Source organism: Schistocerca gregaria, unplaced genomic scaffold (genome assembly GCF_023897955.1).
Source record: "Schistocerca gregaria isolate iqSchGreg1 unplaced genomic scaffold, iqSchGreg1.2 ptg000397l, whole genome shotgun sequence".
Taxonomy (NCBI): domain Eukaryota; kingdom Metazoa; phylum Arthropoda; class Insecta; order Orthoptera; family Acrididae; genus Schistocerca; species Schistocerca gregaria.
Window position 1 is genome coordinate 814,856 of NW_026061836.1, and position 8,357 is coordinate 823,212.

Genomic DNA, 8,357 nt, shown 5'->3' on the forward strand with positions numbered 1-8,357 from the left:
TGAATTTTACTACTTCTCACTGGCTATCACATCAACTTAGAAGCTTCATCTCTGTTCTACTATGGTGCTTTTAGTGTCTCCGCATACTGCAGCACGCGACATAACTTTGCAGACGATAAGTACAACCGTTTCAGAGAGAAGAGCGGCCAATGTGACGAACTGGCTTTAAGTCGATTCGATAACAAATGACGGAAACGGACGGATTTCTCAGGTTTTTACTACATATGAACACTTTTCACATACTCCCATGCTACTCGGCTGCTAGTCCTCCTTTCATGCAGAATCTTAAGGTCCTAGCTCATGTCCAAAGCACCAAAGCCAGCTAAAAAGTCAATAATCGATACCTAAAACTTGAATTGTACTACTTCTCACTGGCTATCACATCAACTTAGAAGCTTCATCTCTGTTCTACTATGGTGCTTTTAGTGTCTCCGCATACTGCAGCACGCGACATAGCTTTGCAGACGATAAGTACAACCGTTTCAGAGAGAAAAGCGGCCAATGTGACGATCTGGCTTTAAGGCGATTCGATAACAAATGACGAAAACGGACGGATTTCTCAGGTTTTTACTACATATGAACACTATTCACATTCTCCCATGCATCTCGGCTGCTAGTCCTCCTTTCATGCAGAATCTTAAGGTCCTAGCTCATGTCCAAGGCACCAAAGCCAGCAAAAAAGTCAACAATCGATACCTAAATCTTGAATTGTACTACTTCTTACTGGCTATTACATCAACTTAGAAGCTTAACCTGTGTTCTAGTATGGTGCTTTTAGTGTCTCCGCATACCGCAGCACACGACATAGCTTTGCAGACGATAAGTACAACCGTTTCAGAGAGAAGAGCGGCCAATGTGACGATCTGGCTTTAAGTCGATTCGATAACAAATGACGAAAACGGGCGGATTTCTCAGGTTTTTACTACATATGAACACTTTTCACATTCTCCCATTCAACTCGGCTCCTAGTCCTCCTTTCATGCAAGAATCTTAAGGTCCTAGCTCATGTCCAAGGCACCAAAGCCAGCTAAAAATTCAATATTCGATACCTAAAACTTGAATAGTACTACTCCTTACTGGCTATTACATCAACTTAGAAGCTTCATCTGTGTTCTACTATGGTGATTTTAGTGTCTCCGCATACCGCAGCACGCGACATAGCTTTCAGACGATAAGGACAACCGTTTCAGAGAGAAGAGCGGCCAATGTGACGATCTGGCTTTAAGTCGATTCGATAACAAATGACGGAAACGGACGGATTTCTCAGGTTTTTACTACATATGAACACTTTTCACACTCTCCCATGCTACTCGGCTGCTAGTCCTCCTTTCATGCAGAATCTTAAGGTCCTAGCTCATGTCCAAAGCACCAAAGCCAGCTAAAAAGTCAATAATCGATACCTAAAACTTGAATTGTACTACTTCTCACTGGCTATCACATCAACTTAGAAGCTTCATCTCTGTTCTACTATGGTGCTTTTAGTGTCTCCGCATACTGCAGCACGCGACATAGCTTTGCAGACGATAAGTACAACCGTTTCAGAGAGAAGAGCGGCCAATGTGACGATCTGGCTTTAAGGCGATTCGATAACAATTGACGAAAACGGACGGATTTCTCATTTTTTTACTACATATGACCACTATTCACATTCTCCCATGCATCTCGGCTGCTAGTCCTCCTTTCATGTAGAATCATAAGGTCCTAGCTCATGTCCAAGGCACAAAAGCCAGCTAAAAAGTCAATAATCGATACCTAAAACTTGAATTGTACTACTTCTTACTGGCTATTACATCAACTTAGAAGCTTAACCTGTGTTCTAGTATGGTGCTTTTAGTGTCTCCGCATACCGCAGCACGCGACATAGCTTTGCAGACGATAAGTACAACCGTTTCAGAGAGAAGAGCGGCCAATGTGACGCACTGCTTTAAGTCGATTCGATAATAAATTAGGAAAACGGACGGATTTCTCAGGTTTTTACTACATATGAACACTTTTCACATTCTCCATGCAACGCGGCTGCTAGTCCTCCTTTCATGCAGAATCTTAAGGTCCTAGCTCATGTCCATGGCAACATATCCAGCAAAAAGTCAATAATCGATACCTAAAACTTGAATTGTACTACCTCTTACTGGCTATTACATCAACTTAGAAGCTTAACCTGTGTTCTAGTATGGTGCTTTTAGTGTCTCCGCATACCGCAGCACACGACATAGCTTTGCAGACGATAAGTACAACCGTTTCAGAGAGAAGAGCGGCCAATGCGACGATCTGGCTTTAAGTCGATTCGATAACAAATGACGAAAACGGACGGATTTCTCAGGTTTTTACTACATATGAACACTTTTCACATTCTCCCATGCAACTCGGCTGCTAGTCCTCCTTTCATGCAGAATCTTAAGGTCCTAGCTCATGTCCAGGGCACCAAAGCCAGCAAAAAAGTCAATAATCGATACCTAAATCTTGTATTGTACTACTTCTTACTGGCTATTACATCAACTTTGAAGCTTCATCTGTGTTCTACTATGGTGCTTTTAGTGTCTCCGCATACCGCAGCACGCGACATAGCTTTGCAGACGATAAGTACAACCGTTTCAGAGAGAAGAGCGGCCAATGTGACGATCTGGCTTTAAGTCGATTCGATAACAAATGACGAAAACGGACGGATTTCTCATTTTTTTTCTACATATGAACACTATTCACATTCTCCCATGCATCTCGGCTGCTAGTCCTCCTTTCATGCAGAGTCATAAGGTCCTAGCTCATGTACAAGGCACAAAAGCCAGCTAAAAAGTCAATAATCGATACCTAAAACTCCAATTGTACTACTTCTTACTGGCTATTACATCAACTTAGAAACTTCATCTGTGTTCTACTATGGTGCTTTTAGTGTCTCCGCATACCGCAGCACGCGACATAGCTTTGCAGACGATAAGTACAACCGTTTCAGAGAGAAGAGCGGCCAATGTGACGATCTGGCTTTAAGTCGATTCGATAACAAATGACGAAAACGGATGGATTTCTCAGGTTTTTACTACATATGAACACTCTTTACATACTCCCGTGCAACGCGGCTGCTAGTCCTCCTTTCATGCACAATCTTAAGGTCCTACCTCAAGTCCAAGGCACCAAAGCCAGCAAAAAAGTCAATAATCGATACCTAAATCTTGAATTGCACTACTTCTCACTGGCTATCACATCTACTTAGAAGCTTCATCTGTGTTCTACTATGGTGCTTTTAGTGTCTCCGCATACTGCAGCACGCGACATAGCTTTGCAGACGATAAGTACAACCGTTTCAGAGAGAAGAGGGGCCAATGTGATGATCTGGCTTTAAGTCGATTCAATAACAAATGACGAAAACGGATGGATTTCTCAGGTTTTTACTACATATGAACACTTTTCACATTCTCCCATGCAACTCGGCTGCTAGTCCTCCTTTCATGCAGAATGTTAAGGTCCTAGCTCATGTCCAAGGCACAAAAGCCAGATAAAAAGTCAATAATCGATAAATAAAACTTGAATTGTACTACTTCTTACTGGCTATTACATCAACTTAGAAACTTCATCTGTGTTCTACTATGGTGCTTTTAGTGTCTCCGCATACCGCAGCACGCGACATAGCTTTGCAGACGATAAGTACAACCGTTTCAGAGAGAAGAGCGGCAGATGTGACGCACTGCTTTAAGTCGATTCAATAATAAATTACGAAAACGGACGTATTTCTCAGGTTTTTACCACAAATGAACACTTTTCGCATTCTCCCATGCAACTCGGCTGCTAGTCCTCCTTTCATGCAGAATCTTAAGGTCCTAGCTCATGTCCAAGGCGCCAAAGCCAGCTAAAAAATCAATATTCGATACCTAAAACTTGAATTGTACTACTCCTTACTGGCTATTACATCAACTTAGAAGCTTCATCTGTGTTCTACTATGGTGCTTTTAGTGTCTCCGCATACCGCAGCACGCGACATAGCTTTGCAGACGATAAGTACAACCGTTTCAGAGAGAAGAGGGGCCTATGTGACGAACTGGCTTTAAGTCGATTCGATAACAAATGACGAAAATGGACGGATTTCTCAGGTTTTTACTACATATGAACACTTTTCACATACTCCCGTGCAACGCGGCTGCTAGTCCTCAATTCATGCCGAATCGTAAGGTCCTAGCTCATGTCCAAGGCACCAAAGCCAGCTAAAAAGTCAATAATCGATACCTAAAACTTGAATTGTACTACTTCTCACTGGCTATCACATCAACTTAGAAGCTTCATCTCTGTTCTACTATGGTGCTTTTAGTGTCTCCGCATACTGCAGCACGCGACATAGCCTTGCAGACGATAAGTACAACCGTTTCAGAGAGAAGAGCGGCCTATGTGACGATCTGGCTTGAAGTCGATTCGATAACAAATGACGAAAACGGACGGATTTCTCATTTTCTTACTGCATATGAACACCATTCACATTCTCCCATGCATCTCGGCTGCTAGTCCTCCTTTCATGCAGAATCATAAGGTCCTAGCTCATGTCCAAGGCACAAAAGCCAGCTAAAAAGTCAATAATCGATACCTAAAACTTGAATTGTACTACTTCTTACTGGCTATTACAGCAACATAGAAGCTTAATCTGTGTTCTACTATGGTGCTTTTTGTGTCTCCGCATACCGCAGCACGCGACATAGCTTTGCAGACGATAAGTACAACCGTTTCAGAGAGAAGAGCGGCCAATGTGACGCACTGCTTTAAGTCGATTCGATAATAAATTACGAAAATGGACGGATTTCTCAGGTATTTACTACAAATGAACACTTTTCGCATCCTCCCGTGCAATTCGGCTGCTAGTCCTCCTTTCATGCAGAATCTTAAGGTCCTAGCTCATGTCCAAGGCACCAAAGCCAGCTAAAAAGTCAATATTCGATACCTAAAAGTTGAATTGTACTACTCCTTACTGGCTATTACATCAACTTAGAAGCTTCATCTGTGTTCTACTATGGTGCTTTTAGTGTCTCCGCATACCGCAGAATGCGACATAGCTTTGCAGACGATAAGTACAACCGTTTCAGAGAGAAGAGCGGGCAATGTGACGATCTGGCTTCAAGTTGATTCGATAACAAATGACGAAAACGGACGGATTTCTCAGGTTTTTACTACATATGAACATTTTTCACATTCTCCCTTTCAACTCGGCTGCTAATCCTCCTTTCAAGCAGAATCTTAAGGACATAGCTCATGTCCAAGGCACCAAAGCCAGCTAAAAAGTCAATAATCGAAACCTAAAACTTGAATTGTACTACTTCTTACTGGCTATTACATCAACTTAGAAGCTTCATCTGTGTTCCACTATGGTGATTTTAGTGTCTCCGCATACCGCAGCACGCGACATAGCTTTGCAGACGATAAGTACAACCGTTTCAGAGAGAAGAGGGGCCAATGTGACGATCTGGCTATAAGTCGATTCGATAACAAATGACGAAAATGGACGGATTTCTCAGGTGTTTACTACATATGAACACTTTTCACATACTCCCATGCAACGCGGCTGCTAGTCTTCCTTTCATGCAGAATCTTAAGGTCCTAGCTCATGTCCAAGGCACCAAAGCCAGCTAAAAAGTCAATAATCGATACCTAAAACTTGAATTGTACTACTTCTTACTGGCTATTACATCAACTTTGAAGTTTCATCTGTGTTCTACTATGGTGCTTTTAGTGTCTCCGCATACCGCAACACGCGACATAGCTTTGCAGACGATAAGTACAACCGTTTTAGAGAGAAGAGCGACCATTGTGACGATCTGGCTTTAAGTCGATTCGATAACAAATGACGAAAATGGACGGATTTCTCAGGTTTTTACTACATATGAACACCTTTCACATTCTCCGTGCAACGCGGCTGCTAGTCCTCCTTTCATGCAGAATCTTAAGGTCCTAGCTCATGTCCAAGGCAACATAGCCAGCAAAAAGTCAATAATCGATACCTAAAACTTGAATTGTACTACCTCTTACTGGCTATTACATCAACTTAGAAGCTTAACCTGTGTTCTAGTATGGTGCTTTTAGTGTCTCCGCATACCGCAGCACACGACACAGCTTTGCAGACGATAAGTACAACCGTTTCAGAGAGAAGAGCGGCCAATGTGACGATCTGGCTTTAAGTCGATTCGATAACAAATGACGAAAACGGACGGATTTCTCAGGTTTTTACTACATATGACCACATTCTCCCATGCAACTCGGCTGCTAGTCCTCCTTTCATGCAGAATCTTAAGGTCCTAGCTCATGGCCAAGGCACCAAAGCCAGCTAAAACGTCAATTATCGATACCTAAAACTTGAATTGTACTACTCCTTACTGGTTATTACATCAACTTAGAAGCTTCATCTGTGTTCTACTATGGTGCTTTTAGTGTCTCCGCATACCGCAGCACGCGACATAGCTTTGCAGACGATAAGTACAACCGTTTCAGAGGGAAGAGCGGGCAATGTGACGATCTGGCTTTAAGTCGATTCGATAACAAATGACGAAAATGGACGGATTTCTCAGGTTTTTACTACATATGAACATTTTTCACACTCTCCCATGCTACTCGGCTGCTAGTCCTCCTTTCATGCAGAATATTAAGGTCCTAGCTCATGTCCAAAGCACCAAAGCCAGCTAAAAAGTCAATAATCGATAACTAAAACTTGAATTGTACTACTTCTCACTGGCTATCACATCAACTTAGAAGCTTCATCTGTGTTCTACTATGGTGCTTTTAGTGTCTCCGCATACTGCAGCACGCGACATAGCTTTGCAGACGATAAGTACAACCGTTTCAGAGAGAAGAGCGGCCAATGTGACGCACTGCTTTAAGTCGATTCGATAATAAATTAGGAAAACGGACGGATTTCTCAGGTTTTTACTACATATGAACACTTTTCACATTCTCCGTGCAACGCGGCTGCTAGTCCTCCTTTCATGCAGAATCTTAAGGTCCTAGCTCATGTCCATGGCAACATATCCAGCAAAAAGTCAATAATCGATACCTAAAACTTGAATTGTACTACCTCTTACTGGCTATTACATCATCTTAGAAGCTTAACCTGTGTTCTAGTATGGTGCTTTTAGTGTCTCCGCATACCGCAGCACACGACATAGCTTTGCAGACGATAAGTACAACCGTTTCAGAGAGAAGAGCGGCCAATGTGACGATCTGGCTTTAAGTCGATTCGATAACAAATGACGAAAACGGACGGATTTCTCAGGTTTTTACTACATATGAACACTTTTCACATTCTCCCGTGCAACTCGGCTGCTAGTCCTCCTTTCATGCAGAATCGTAAGGTCCTAGCTCATGTCCAAGGCACCAAAGCCAGCTAAAAAGTCAATAATCGATACCTAAAACTTGAATTGTACTACTTCTCACTGGCTATCACATAAACTTAGAAGCTTCATCTCTGTTCTACTATGGTGCTTTTAGTGTCTCCGCATACTGCAGCACGCGACATAGCCTTGCAGACGATAAGTACAACCGTTTCAGAGAGAAGAGCGGCCAATGTGACGATCTGGCTTGAAGTCGATTCGATAACAAATGACGAAAACGGACGGATTTCTCATTTTCTTACTGCATATGAACACCATTCACATACTCCCATGCATCTCGGCTGCTAGTCCTCCTTTCATGCAGAATCATAAGGTCCTAGCTCATGTCCAAGGCACAAAAGCCAGCTAAAAAGTCAATAATCGATACCTAAAACTTGAATTGTACTACTTCTTACTGGCTATTACAGCAACATAGAAGCTTAATCTGTGTTCTACTATGGTGCTTTTTGTGTCTCCGCATACCGCAGCACGCGACATAGCTTTGCAGACGATAAGTACAACCGTTTCAGAGAGAAGAGCGGCCAATGTGACGCACTGCTTTAAGTCGATTCGATAATAAATTACGAAAATGGACGGATTTCTCAGGTTTTTACTACAAATGAACACTTTTCGCATCCTCCCGTGCAATTCGGCTGCTAGTCCTCCTTTCATGCAGAATCTTAAGGTCCTAGCTCATGTCCAAGGCACCAAAGCCAGCTAAAAAGTCAATATTCGATACCTAAAAGTTGAATTGTACTACTCCTTACTGGCTATTACATCAACTTAGAAGCTTCATCTGTGTTCTACTATGGTGCTTTTAGTGTCTCCGCATACCGCAGAATGCGACATAGCTTTGCAGACGATAAGTACAACCGTTTCAGAGAGAAGAGCGGGCAATGTGACGATCTGGCTTCAAGTTGATTCGATAACAAATGACGAAAACGGACGGATTTCTCAGGTTTTTATACATATGAACACTTTTCACATTCTCCCTTTCAACTCGGCTGCTAGTCCTCCTTTCAAGCA